Raw genomic sequence first — 14,315 nt, 5'->3', positions numbered from 1 at the left:
AAGTGCTTCCTTGAGTAGATTTTGCATGGGTACTTTGCCATGTATCAAACAGGCCTGGATTTTAGAACATGAACACCTGCAGGACTGCTTTGTTCCTGCCATTTTCAAGCTCTATGAGACTTGAACAAATTGCCTAAACTCAACGAGGGATAGTTTCCTTCCTCATTTACCTCCAGCTCTATTGCTTGTCAAGATTCTGTATCCAGTGGATCATGACAAGGTACAATGGATGCATTTTTATACATAATAGGATGTTAAACTGGAAGTTCTGACTGATGCATGAAGACACAGGAAATGCTAGACCATATGTAGAATTTCCAAAAAGAGAAACACAGAAGAGCAAGTTTCATAATCCTTGAAATCTGTCACTCACATTGAAGATGTAAAAAGTCCAGAAAGAAGAAATCAAGGATGTATTCTGTGAGGTTTTTAGAAAGAAGCCGCTGGGATTCTGGGACTCCCATCCTCAAGGAAGCTCAGTAGAGCCCTTGAGATCTTAACCCAAATTTCCTACTGTTATGAGTTTGATGAAGAATGTGCAAGATTGTTTTATAAGGGCTCTAAGAAGATGGTTTCATAGACTAAGTAAACATGAGAATGGTCTCCTAATTAAAATGTAGCTATCTTGAATTCCCTCCTTACTTATGTATTTCTATTCTGTTCAGAGTGAACTTCATGATTCTACATTCACAATACACCTTCAACAGTTCTAGACTCTAACTAATTAAAAAACAGTAGCTGCTGGAGTTCCAAGATGGTGGAGTAGGGAGGGAGCTTACTGCTCTAGTCCAGGAGAAGATAGTTAAAAAAAAGTGGAGAGAGTGCAGTCTCAGGGAAGAGTGAGGGAGAAAACAGCAGAGAAAACTTTACACAAATTAGAGGAACATGATGAACCTACATGGAGGGTAGGGATGCCCACAACTCGGGACTCCAGCAGCTGAGAGCCTACACACCAGCACTGAACAGTGAGGTGAGATCAGACCACAGCAGCCCAAGCCACTGTCACTAAAGCTGCAGGAAGAGCCCAGAGGGAACCCAGCTTGGAGCCCCATGGGGAATAGTGTACCTGCTAAACTAGAGGAGAGAGAAAAAAAAAAAAAAGGAGGGACATGTTTCCCGCTCCCCAATCGCTTTACAATGACATCTTATAACAAGCTGATAGAGCAGGTGCCATTTTGGACATATGTAAGAGCTGCCCCAGCTGGTGTCCACGCCCAGCAACCAGCTGCATGGGGAATCCCAATGCTGGTGGGGAGAACTAACAGGGGGCTGGGAGCTCATGACTGTGGGAGGCTTCTGTGCTGGGACTGTAAAAAAAAAATTGAAGCTGTGTGGAAGGACTCATGCTGTGGCTGGGACTTTGGGCAGTCACAGTGAGAGACTCCACACACTCAGGACTTCCTGGTTACCTGGTGAGGGACATAGCTGGGAATCTGAATTTACACTGAGGACTGCACAGATCCTTTGTATGGTTCTTGGGGAAGAGCTAGCAACCCACTGTACGTGGTCCCAGCTGTATCCACTTGCCCAAAATCATGGCCGCGACTGTGCTTTTCTCTGCAGCGTGTGGAGACAAATGAGAACAGCTGAACAGATCTTCCTTGACCAGGCCATTCTAGTTAGCATTTCCCCAAGATGGTTTGTATGCTACTCAAGCAAAACGCACGGTTGTGAATCTTAGTGGAATTGGTGGATGGTAGCTTCGGCGCATGCTTAGCGTTAGTTGATATTGTTACATAGTTTCCCACAGTGGCTGGAACATTTTACATTTCCACCAGCAGTGCCCCAAGATTCTGGTTGTTCCACATTCTTGCCAACACGTGGCGCTCTGCTTTTTAATGTTAACATTCTGGGTGTGTGGTGGTGTCTCATTATAAAAGTCAGGTGTTTTCTGGGTTTTTTAGGCTGAATTATTAGAAATAGCTAATAATCAGTCATTGGAGAGGCTTACAAGAAGGGCAGTTTCATAAGATTCGACCCAATTTGCCCTTCCCTGGTGAGCCGTGAATGTTGCACACCTTTTCATTTGCTTATTAACTATAGGTGTGAGAGTATTCCCTTCTGGGACGCTGCGTTCATGTTAAAGGTTCATCCATTTTACAACAGGTTACCTTACCTGTCTTTTTCTTCTCTGATCTTCATTCTGAATGGTGTCAGATGGAAAAAAAAAAAAAAAAAAAAAAACTCATGCTGTGGCTGGGACTTTGGGCAGTCACAGTGAGAGACTCCACACACTCAGGACTTCCTGGTTACCTGGTGAGGGACATAGCTGGGAATCTGAATTTACACTGAGGACTGCACAGATCCTTTGTATGGTTCTTGGGGAAGAGCTAGCAACCCACTGGAGCTAGCGCTCAGGCACTGTTCTCCTTTGAGGAGAGGAGCTCAGTGGAGCAGAATAAACTTCTCTTCTGATTAAAAAAAGGAGAGAGTAGATTTACCATGCCAAACCTGGGTGTGTCACCTTAGACACGCCCTTCACCTTGGAGAACTGAACAGCACTCCCTGGCCACACCCCCTACAAGCCTCTAGATATTCACTGAAAGCAGATACTCCACTTACCTAAAGAGTCATAGTACAAAGATAAAAGCCTCCAAAGCAAAAGAAAAAAAAGAAGAAACCAATAAGTAGCTCCACAAATGCTGAAAAACAAACATATCAATTCAAGAAACAAGAATAAGGAAGAAAACATGATGCCCCCAAAAGAACACAACACTTCAATACAAGATTGTGAAAATGATGAGATGGAATAAATGCAAGAAATGGAATTCAAAAAGTTGATCATAAGATTACATAGAAGTAATCAGAAGTGAATGCACAAACTACTGAAATCCATACATGACATGAAACTTTCTCCCATGAAACTGAGATCTTAAAGAGAAATCAAAATGAAATGAAGAATTCAATAGAACAAATAAAAATGCAGCGGAAAGCCTTAACAACAGAATCAGTGAAGCAAAAGAAAGAATTTTGGACTTAGAAGACAAAGCACAGGAAATTATACAAACAAAACACAAGAAGAAATTAGAAAACTAAAAAACACTGTTGGGAATCTACAGGATACTATCAAATGACCCAACATACAGGTTCTAGGAGTTCTTGAAGGTGTGGAAAGAGAAAGTATTAGAAGACATTTTTAGTGAAATAATAACAGAAAAGTTTCCTAATTTGGAGAAAGAAAGGGACATCCAAGTACAGGAAGCACATAGAACTCCTAAGAGACATGACCAGAAAAGATCTTCACCATGACACGTTGTAATCAAACTCACCACAGAAAAACATAAAGAAAAGGTTTTAAAATGTGCATGAGAGAAATACCAGATTATTTTCAGAGGATCTCCAATTAGACTCACAGCTGACTTCTCATCAGAAACCATGCAGGCTACGAGAGAATGGGGAGCTATATTCAAAATCATAAGAGAAAAAACTGTTAACCCACAATACTATACCCTGCAAAGCTCTCATTCATTAATGAAAGTGAAATAAAGATCTTTCATAAAAAACAGAAATGGAAAGAATTTCTAACCACACATGCAGTCCTACAAAATATGCTTAAGGATGTGCTGCACACAAAAACATAAAAGCATGGCCATCACTACAAAAGAAGGTAAAGGAAGAAAACCTTTCAGTAAAAGTTAAAGGAAATTCAAAGTAAAAAATGGTAATGTTTTTGGGAAAATGGCAGGGCAAAGTCATTACTTATCAATAGTCACCTTGAATGTAAATGGCCTCAACTCTTCAGTTGAAAATCACAGACTGGCTGAATGGATTAAAAACAATGCATCTATTTACTGCTTCCAAGAAACACATCTAACCAACAAAGATGCATGCAGACAGAAAGTGAAAGGATGGAAAAAGATATTCCATGCCAACAGAAACCAAAGAAGAGCTGGTATAGCCATCCTAGTATCAGACAAAATAGACTTTAACACAAAAACTGTTAGACAAAGAAGGGCACTATGTAGTGATTAAGGGATAAATTCAACAGGAAGATGTAACTAGTACAAGTGTATATGCACTGGGGCTGGCGCTGTGGCGTAGCAGGTAAAGCTACCGCCTGCAAAATGAAGAGCTTATTTTTCAAAAAAATAAACAAAACTGACACACCATTGGCCCAACTAACCCCCCCCCCAAAATGGAGAAGATCCAAATCAATACAAGTAAATACGAAAAAGGAAATGTAACACAGACATCACAGAAATAAAAAGTATCATCCGAAATTACAACAAAGAGCTATATGCTAACAAAACTGGGAAAACTAGAAGAAATGGATAGATTCCTGGACACATACAACCTACCTAAATTGAGCCATGTAGACACAGAAAAACCTAAACAGACCCATAACCAGGACAGAAATTGAATCAGTAATAAAGGCCCTCCCCACAAAGAAAAGCCCAGGGCAAGATGGCTTCATTGCTGAATTCTACCAGATATCTAAAGAACTAACTCCTACTCCTCTCAAGTTATTCAAAACAATTGAATAAGAGGGCATCCACCCAAATTCTATGAACCCAGCATCACCTTAATTTCTAAACGTGAAAAAGATGCAACAAATGCAACAAAAAAGAATTACAGACCAGTTTCCCTGATGAACATAGAAGCAAAAATCCTCAACAAAACTTTAGCTAATCGAATCCAACAACACATCATAAAGATCATCCACCCAGTCCAAGTGGGATTTATCCCTGGTATGCAGGGATGGTTCAACATTCACAAACCAATCAATTGATAATAATAATATTAATAATAATAATAATAATAATAATAATGTGGTAACATTAACAAACTCCTGAAGAAAAACCATATGATTACCTCAATAGATGCAGAGAAAGCATTTGATAAAATACAGCACTCTTTCATTTTGAAAACTCTAAGCAAATTGGGTATAGAAGGAACATTCCTTAACACAATCAACATAATTTATGACAAATACACTGCCAGAATTTTACTGAATGGGGAAAAGTTGGAAGTATTCCCACTGACACCCAGTACCAGACAGAGATGCCCACTCTCACTATTGCTATTCAATATAGTACTGGAAGTTTTAGCAAGAGCCATTAGGCAAGAAAAATAAATCAAAGGGAGGCCAGCGCCATGGCTCAATAGGCTAAATCCTCCACCTTGTGGTGCCGGCACACCGGGTTCTAGTCCCGGTCGGGGCGCCGGATTCTGTCCCAGTTGCCCCTCTTCCAGGCCAGCTCTCTGCTGTGGCCCAGGAGTGCGGGGGAGGATGGCCCAAGTACTTGGGCCCTGCACCCACATGGGAGACCAGGAGAAGCACCTGGCTCCTGCCTTCGGATCAGTGCGGTGCACCAGCCGGCGGCGCCGGCCATTGGAGGGTGAACCAATGGCAAAAAGGAAGACCTTTCTCTATGTCTCTCTCTCTCCTACTGTCCACTTTGCCTGTCAAATAAAAAAAAAAAAAGAAATAAAGAAATCAAATGGATACAAATTGGGAAGGAGGAAGTCAAACTATCCCTGTTTGCAAATGACATGATTCTATATATAGGGGATCCAAAAGACTCCACTAAGAGACTATTGGAACTCATAGAAGAGTTTGATACAGTAGCAGGATATAAAGCTCATACATAATAATCAATAGCCTTTGTAAATACAGACAATGCCAAGGCTTAGATTGAGCTTCTAAGATCAATCTCATTCACAATAGCTACAAAAAAAATCAAATACCTTGAAATAAATTTAACCAAGGATGTAAAAAATCTCTATGATGAGAATTACAAAACATTAAAGAAAGAAGTAGAAGAAGATACAAAAAAAGAAATAATCTTCCATGTTCATGGACTGGAAGAATCAATATCATCAAAATGTCCATTCTTCCAAAAGCAATTTACAGATTCAATGCAATACCAATCAAAACACCAAAGACATTCTTCTCAAATCTAGAAAAAATGATGCTGAAATTCATATGGAGTCACAGAAGACCGCAAATAGCTAAAGCAATTTAATACAACAAAAACGAAGCCAGAGGTATCACAATACCATATTCCAAGACATACTACAGGGAAATTATAATCAAAACAACCTGGTACTGGTACAGAAACAGGTGCATAGATCAATGAAACAGAATAGAAACAACAAAAATCAATCCAAGCATCTACAACCAACTTACATTTGACAAAGGAGCTAAAGCCAATCCCTGGAGCAAGGACAGTCTCTTCAACAAATGGTGCTGGGAAAACTGGATTTCCACATGCAGAAGTATGAAGAAAGACCCCTACCTTACACCTTACACAAAAATCTACTCAAAATGTTTTAAAGATCTAAACCTATGGCCCAATACCTTCAAGTTACTAGAGAACATTGGGGAAACCCTGCAAGACATTGGCACAAACAAAAAGTTTTGGAAAAGACCCCAGAGGCACAGGAGTCAAAGCCAAGATTAATAAATGGGATTACATCAAATTAAGAAGTTTATGTACAGCAAAAGAAACACACAGGAAAGTGAAGAGGCAACGGGAAGAACTGGAGAAATTATTTGCAAACTATGCTACTGATAAAGGATTAATAACTAGAATATAAAGAGATAAAGAAACTCCACAACAAAAAAACAAACACCCAGTTAAGAGATGGGCAAAGGACTTAAACAGACATTTTTCAAAAGAGGAAATCCAAATGGCCAACGGACACATGAAAGAATGTTCAGGATCCTCGCTGTAAGGGAAATGCAAATCAAAACCACAATGAGGTTTCCCCTCACCCCAGTTAGAATGGCTTTCATACAGAAATCAACAAACAATAGATGCTGGTGAGGATGCAGGGGAAAAGGTACCCTAATCCATTGTTGGTGGGAGTATAAACTGGTACAGCCACTATGGAAGACAGTATGGAGATACCTCAAAAATCTGAATATAGACCTACCATATGACCCAGCCATTCCACTCCTGGGAATTTACCGAAGGGAAATTTAATCAGTAAGCCAAACAGTTGTCTGCACCTCCATGTTTTATCACAGCTCAAATCACAATAGCTAAGACACAGAATTAACCTGAATACCCATCAACTGAAGACTGAATAAAGAAATTATGGGAAATGTACACTATACAATACTACACAGCAGTAAAAAAAAAAAATGAAATCCAGTCATTTGCAACAAAATGGATAAATCTGGAAATCATACTTATTGAAATAAATCAGTCCCAAATGGACAAATACCATATGTTCTCCCTGATATGTGATAACTAATAGAACAACACCTAAAACGAAATCCATAGGTGTGAAATTGACACTTCGAGAAGGGATGACTTAAGCTGCCCCTGTCTTGACTGTCAAGGAATGGTTTTGTTTTTCTTGTTTTTTTTTTTTTTTCCACACTATATGTTGAACTCTTTACTTAACATAGAATTAATCATATGTGTATAAAGTCAGTTGAAAATAGATCTCAGTAAAAAATAAGAGTTGGAATAAGAGAGGGAGGAGGACATCTGTAACTGTAAAGCTCTATAGTTCTGCACTCATTCTATGGATTTACTTCTAAGGGTACAGTTTAAAAACTTGTCATGGGACTCCAAATCACATTAAGCTTGGTGGTAAAAATGCCATTTTAGTTTTCAAAGTGATCATGGCAAGTGTTAAAGTGAACATAAAGATAGGATTAAGTGTTATAGTGATCATATAAATAGGACCAAGTGTCTGGTAATAATAATAGAATTAAAAAGGAGAGAATGTTCCAACTTGGCAAGCAGTCCACACAGCTGACACATAGAATGACAATTGTTTTAAGTAACACTCTGACCACAGAATCAGCCTGTAAGGCTTCCTGGTCTGGCTGAAAAGCCCGTGAGAGCATTTCAGGCATGGAAAACCAAGACACTGAGGCAAAAAGTGTTCTACATGAAGGATCTCTGTGAGATCCCAGCAGAAAGAAGTGGCCATCAAAGAAGGATGTACTTTTCTCTGAAGACAGGAGAGAACTTCACTTTGCTTATGGCCTTGTCCAAATACTGATGGAGTTTGTGGACTCAAAAGGCTTCCATAGCCTAGGCTGCTCATGTCAAGAGCCTCAGATGGTCACTGACATCATATGTAAGAGTGTTAACTGTTAAGTTAACAGCAGGAGTCACTATGTGGTAACTCCCCATGCAGGACCTCTGTCCTCAATGAGTTGTATTATGAGAGTTAACTGTAGAACTAGTTCTCAAACAGCTGTGTGTGTGTGTGTGCAAACTGTTGAAATCTTTACTTAGTATAGATTTAGTCTTTGATGTACAAAGTTAATTGAAAATGTATCTTAATGGAGAATGGGACAGGGAATGGGAGAGGGAGGAGGAGGAATGTTAGGAATGCGGGTATGGTGGAAAGAATAACTATATTCCTAAAGTGTTACTTTTGAAATTTGTATTCCTTAAAAAGTAAATTTAAAAAATAGATAAATAAAAATAGTAGCTGCTACGAACTGAATTGTGTCTCCCCAAAATTCTCATGTTGAAGTTCTAACTTCCAATATGACAATATTTGGAGATAAAACGTTGAGGAGGTAATTAAGGCTTAATGATGTCATAAAGGTGAAGTCCTTATCTCCATGGACTGATAGGAAGAAGAAAAGAGGATGGGAAGAAAAAGTGGCCAGCTGCAAGCCAGGAAGAGAGCCCTGACTGACACCAACCACACCAGCACTCTGACCGCAGAATTCTAGCCTCCACAACTGTGAGAATATCTCTAGCTACTTAAGCCACTCGGCCTATCGTATCTTGTTGTGGAAGAGCAAGCTGGCTAATACAGAAGCGAATATTTACCTAGAACTTTCTATGTGACAGACACTGTTCTAATAGCTTTATAACTAATTCTTCCCAAAGCCCTGGGAAGTAGGTATTATTGCCATCCCTATACTGCAGAAGGTGACACTGAGCCACAGAGGATAACCTGCTTGAGATTCAGAGTTAGGGAGTGCTATGGTTAGGGTTCAACCCAGATGGCCTGGCTCTGTTGCCTGAGCTCTTAACTATTATGACATCCCTTCTCTAAAGACTTGGCAAAGGTAGAAATAAATCCTTTTCCTTTTATTGTCATCAAATATGGCCTTTTTACCATTCCAATAGTCTCCCAAGCCCATGGAAGAATTTGTTCTGATTTGGAGAGCCCCAACAAAAGAAAAAAAAAGTAAATTTCAAGACTCATAGAAGCCCTTTACAAAATTAAAGTGGAATAGAGGAGGAAATAAGCAAGTAAATACGGTACTTGGTGTCTGAAACTGGCCATTCATCAAGATGTGTCAACAACACCGAACTTAAGTTTGATGAGTTCAATATTTTCAAGACCAGCAGAACTTCTTGTGACCTGTATAATTGAGCAGAACTTCTTGGTTAAGATGGGCCTGGGGCTGAACTTCAGCTCTCAAGGCTAAATTTCTTCATTCCATAGTTCTTCCCAGGTCACTGTCAAAACCACTGGTAATTTTACACTGCAGTGATCTGTGCCTTTTCCTGGCCTGGGGATAAATAGAAAACGTAACAGTTCTGAGAGCTGTTGACACCATGTACTCAAAAACACAATCAGAAAATGTGCAAGAAACCCTTGAAGGACATGAATGAAGGATGTGGACCTTTGCACATGGAAAGTACCCCCATGACACCAGCTTGGCTGCCCAGCTCCATAGCCATAAATGAGCAGGGCAGAGAGAGTGCAGGGGTGCACGATAGAGGCTTCAACAGAGCACACCACGTGCTGGGCACTCCTAGCAAAGCTCCGTGTTACCATTCTCTGATAACCCCGGAAGTCTAGGGTGCTCTAGAAATGGATTCTCTTGATACGCGGGAGGTTTGCGGGCAGATTGGGAAAGAGCCAAGTTCCTCCCCAACCACTGGGGATGTCTGATGTCCCATCTGACTACATACCTCGGTGTATTAAATAAAAGTCATTTTCCCTTTCCGATTTGTGGCCCACTCAATCCAAACTTGCTTAAACCAAAAAACTACTCAGGTAGACAAGCATGTGACAAAGCGTACCACTGGGGCTTCTGTCGGGTTACAGGACAGATTTTGAACTGAGGACAGTTAGAGCACCTTAGGATCTCTGTCCATGTGAGCAATATGGAAAGGCTAGAAAAGGGGAGGAAGTCACTGGAGATAGACAGAAAATAGATGTGAAGCCCCACACTAGGCAGACACACGAGGGCTCAGATCTAACCACCACTCCCACCCAGAGCACTACCCCAGGAGTCTCCTCTTCAAGTACAGTGAAAGATGTTGTTGTTGTTTTTTTTCAGTATTTCCTCCCACAAATACAAATCTCATGATGAATCCCTGTTTATTTGCCACAGATAGATGGAGACAGCTTCATTCTCATTTTAATTACTATTCACTCAATATAAATGGTATTCTTTCTTTCACTCAGTGACTCACTCAACGTACAAATAGCAGCTACTGGCCGAGGTGCAGGGGATTCACAGATAATTAAGCCAATGTCCTAGCACGGAAAATAAATAAAATGTGTTATACATGAAGGCAGTAACAGAAAAATGCATACAATATAGAGACTGCAGAGAGGAGAGGGTGCTTACGTAAGGGGAACAGGGTTCAAGACCCAAAGTATTCTGGTGAATAATGACCTACAAAGAACAGGAAGCCTCTAAGGCTTTTCTCATTAAAACAAGGGACTAGGGCTCTGTGCCGCCCAGCCTGAGCCCTCATCCTGCTGTCAGTAGGAGTTTTCTAGGCCTTCCTCCAAGCCCTGGGATTCTGATGCAATAGGAGTTTCAGAAACAAGAAAAGGGGCTGTTTAAGCTGTTCCAATAGATCAGCAACAGGGCTATGAGCAATGGCCTTTGACAAGTCCTCGTGCTCTGTTCAAGTGCACAGTGGAACACAATGCACCTGCCACAGAGCCCAACCTGGAAGTGGGGAATGCTGTTCAGGAGAAATGCTGGGCTTGGCGATGGCACCTTGCACTCTGCTCCTCTACAAACAGAGCTGTGGAGAAGAGTTCCGTGTGGCAGCTGAAAGGAAATGATTAAGAGGCAGCACAAGTCGTATGGATCCTGTCCTAGCATTATGCTTGCTGAAGATAATGATGATGAAGGAAAAGATGGATGAGTGTGATAGTCCTATAAAAACACTCCTGTCCTTTCTCGACTGCTTTTCTTCTGCTATTCTCTTCCCTGTCTTCAAATCCATTTCTCTAACTCTTGGGTGATTCAAACCTCTTTTTCTCTTTTTTTTTTTTTTTTTTTTTTTTTGACAGCCAGAGTGGACAGTGAGAGAGAGAGACAGAGAGAAAGGTCTTCCTTTTTGCCATTGGTTCACCCTCCAATGGCCACCGCGGCTGGCGTACTGCTGCCGGCGCACCGTGCTGAGCCGATGGCAGGAGCCAGGTGCTTCTCCTGGTCTCCCATGGGGTGCAGGGCCCAAGCACTTGGGCCATCCTCCACTGCACTCCCGGGCCACAGCAGAGAGCTGGCCTGGAAGAGGGGCAACCGGGACAGAATCCGACGCCCCGACCGGGACTAGAACCCGGTGTGCCGGCACTGCTAGGCGGAGGATTAGCCTGTTGAGCCACGGCACTGGCCCCTTTTTTTTTTTTTAAACCTCTTTTTCTCTTAAAGACAACCTGAAACCGTCCTCTACAGCACTGCTGGGCCACCTGAAGCCTATCTCCCTTGCTAATGACAAGACAGATGGCAGCTGACCACAGTCGTATATGGCACAGAGTACTTGAAGGTTCTCTGTTTTGTTCCGATGATTGTTAGCTCTTGTGGTTCGTTGGGGTTGGAAATAAATCACATCTAACTTCTTTTGTACTAAAATTAACTGTCTCCTTGGGCTGATTATCTCACCCTTGGTCTCCATGGATTTGCACCCATAGGATCTCCAACGTGCCTGGCAGCCCAAGCGATTTGCTGGAGTGACTGTCAGGTGAACAAGGCTGGCTTTCCCGGGCTCCAGAAAAGAGGGCTCTGCTGCACGACAGGAGAGCGCTGGCCAAGTTCAGAAATCAAAGTCCAAAACAGAGCCCCTTTCACATGCATGTGCACCAACAGCTCTGGTGGAAGAGGATGCTGGGGCATTTCGGTTTGAATAGGACCATTCTCCTGTTACCAACTGGGTTTCATTTTTTCCAATGGTCTGTTACAACAGCCCTTTGGAACCTGTCTGCAGTACTCTTTTCCTGGTAAAACTGTTTACACCAGGAAGAATTAGCACAACTAGAAAACAAAATAGAAAAATATAAATAAATCTGCACCATTATGAGCCTGGTAGACAGGTACAAGACTTTGCCACAGTTTAAGGCATCAGCCAAGGTTCTTTCTCAGAGGGTTAAGAAGGTGATCTTCAAAGAGAAAAAAAACTGTGATGGCTCCAACAAGGAGGAAGTGACGCCTCTAAGGGCATGGGACAGGATGGGTATCAGTTGATAGTTAGTCCATCCCTGATTTCTAATGTAAATCAAAGCCATGTTCGCTGTTTGCTTCTGAAAGTGGCCACCCCACCTTGCAGAGGCAAGGATGAGCACATGCTGGCCTGAGACTGCTCCCTCCCATTTCCTAAACCACCTGCACCCATGTGAGAGACCCAGAAGATGCTCCTGGCTCCTGGCTTTGGATCGGCGCAGCTCCGGCCATTGCAGCCAACTGGAGAGTGAACCAGCAGATGGAAGACCTCTCTCTCTGTCTCTCTCTATAACTCTGACTTTCAAATAAATAAATAAATCTTTAAAAAAGTTTTGTCTCCCTTCCTGATTTCCCGTTTCCTATTAGCAGTCTGCTATACACATGATTAAGTCCTGAGCAACAAACATCACCCACCCAACCTGCACAGCTTTCTGACCACTGTCTTCATAATGGCCCCCTCTTGCTGAAAAAGCCGCGTGTCTTCTCTGTAGTTCTTGTGGGACACTGGCCCAATTGCTTGGGTCTGAGTCTATCCTTCAGGCTTGAAGTTAAAGGGCCTCCATCCACGAGCTGGCCTTAACTCCAGCCATGTCTGTGCCCCAACGACATCCAGCTCATCTCTCCTTCCAGCTCTGTTCATTCTGGGCCCTCCATCTTAAGTGCCTCACCCTTCTCTCCAGCTGTTTGAGACTTTCCCATTTATCCTTATTTAGCTCAAGACCCACCTCATCTGTGAAGCCTCTGAGGTCACCCACGTTCCTAGTAGTCTCTCCTTCCCCTGAGCCTTTACAGCAATTAAAGCCTACATCAGTCATTTGTCATGTGTCGTTTAGCCTCTTGTATTACCATTAATCCAGCAGACATTTGTCTTTTGTTAAACTTTAAAAACTAATTGGAAAGGCACAGAGACTGAGAGATGGAGAGATCAATCTTCCATCTTCTGGTTCACTCCCCAAATGCCCACATTAGTCAGGGCTGGGCCAGGCTGAAGCCAGAAGCTGGGAATTCAATCTGGCTCTCCCATGTGGGTGGCAGGGACCCAACTACTTGAGCCATCACCTGCTGCCTCTCCGGGTGTGCCTTAGCAGGAAGCTAGAATTGGGAGCAGAGCTGAGACTCAACCCCAGACTCTAATATGGCATGTGGGCATCCCAAGCAGTTTCCCAACCACCAGACCAAATGCCCACCCTTCCCCAAAAGCAAACATTTTCTGAGCCCCCACCATCTCTCCTATGACAGGTTCTATGATGTTTGCTAATCACACAAAGGTAAGTAAAAGACAAGAAGTTTGGAGATCGATTAACAACTAGGCTCATGAGAAGGAATTCTTTGAAGAGGAGAGAGATTGTAAAGATGTCCTCCCTACAGCAAGAAGGGCCCCCAAGAATGACCCTTTATTGCCTTGTTACCCCTTGGCTCCAAGCCCACTTTGTGACGCTGGTCTGGGACTCTGCAAACATCCCCGGTGCTGTGGCAGCCTTGCAGCTCCACATGTGGCTCCTTGGAAGGCTCTGCTAGTGGGCAGCGCCAAAGAAGTCTGGAAGGCTGGAGGGCGAAGAGGGAACTTCTGCCCGTCACCTGCTTGCTTCCCTCCGGCTTCCTGTCTGTGGCTCCAGGGAGCCACCTCTGCAATATTTCTTTACCTCGTTAGTGGCAGTCCCTCCTGGAAGCAGCAGCTGAATCCAGGGTGCAGCTCTCCCACTTGTAACCCCAGCCTCACTGCACCCACCCCAATACCCCTCCACTGCTGGGCAGTATTTCCTCCTCCTCCTCAGAGGGCCCCAGCCTTTTCCTCGCTCAGAGACAGCAACCCCAGCCAACCATCTCTTCAGTCTGACTTTCACCTTCAGGGGGCTCCTCTCAACACTTCTATGTTTTAATAATTACAATCTCTTCCCCTTGTTCCCTGAGCCTGAAGGGTGATAGATCTTTCCTACTTTCACAATAACTTGGAGTCCTTTTTTCACCCTTC

The sequence above is a fragment of the Lepus europaeus genome, chromosome 5, assembly GCF_033115175.1.
Source record: "Lepus europaeus isolate LE1 chromosome 5, mLepTim1.pri, whole genome shotgun sequence".
Taxonomy (NCBI): Eukaryota; Metazoa; Chordata; class Mammalia; order Lagomorpha; family Leporidae; genus Lepus; species Lepus europaeus.
Note: the sequence above shows the minus strand (reverse complement) of the source record.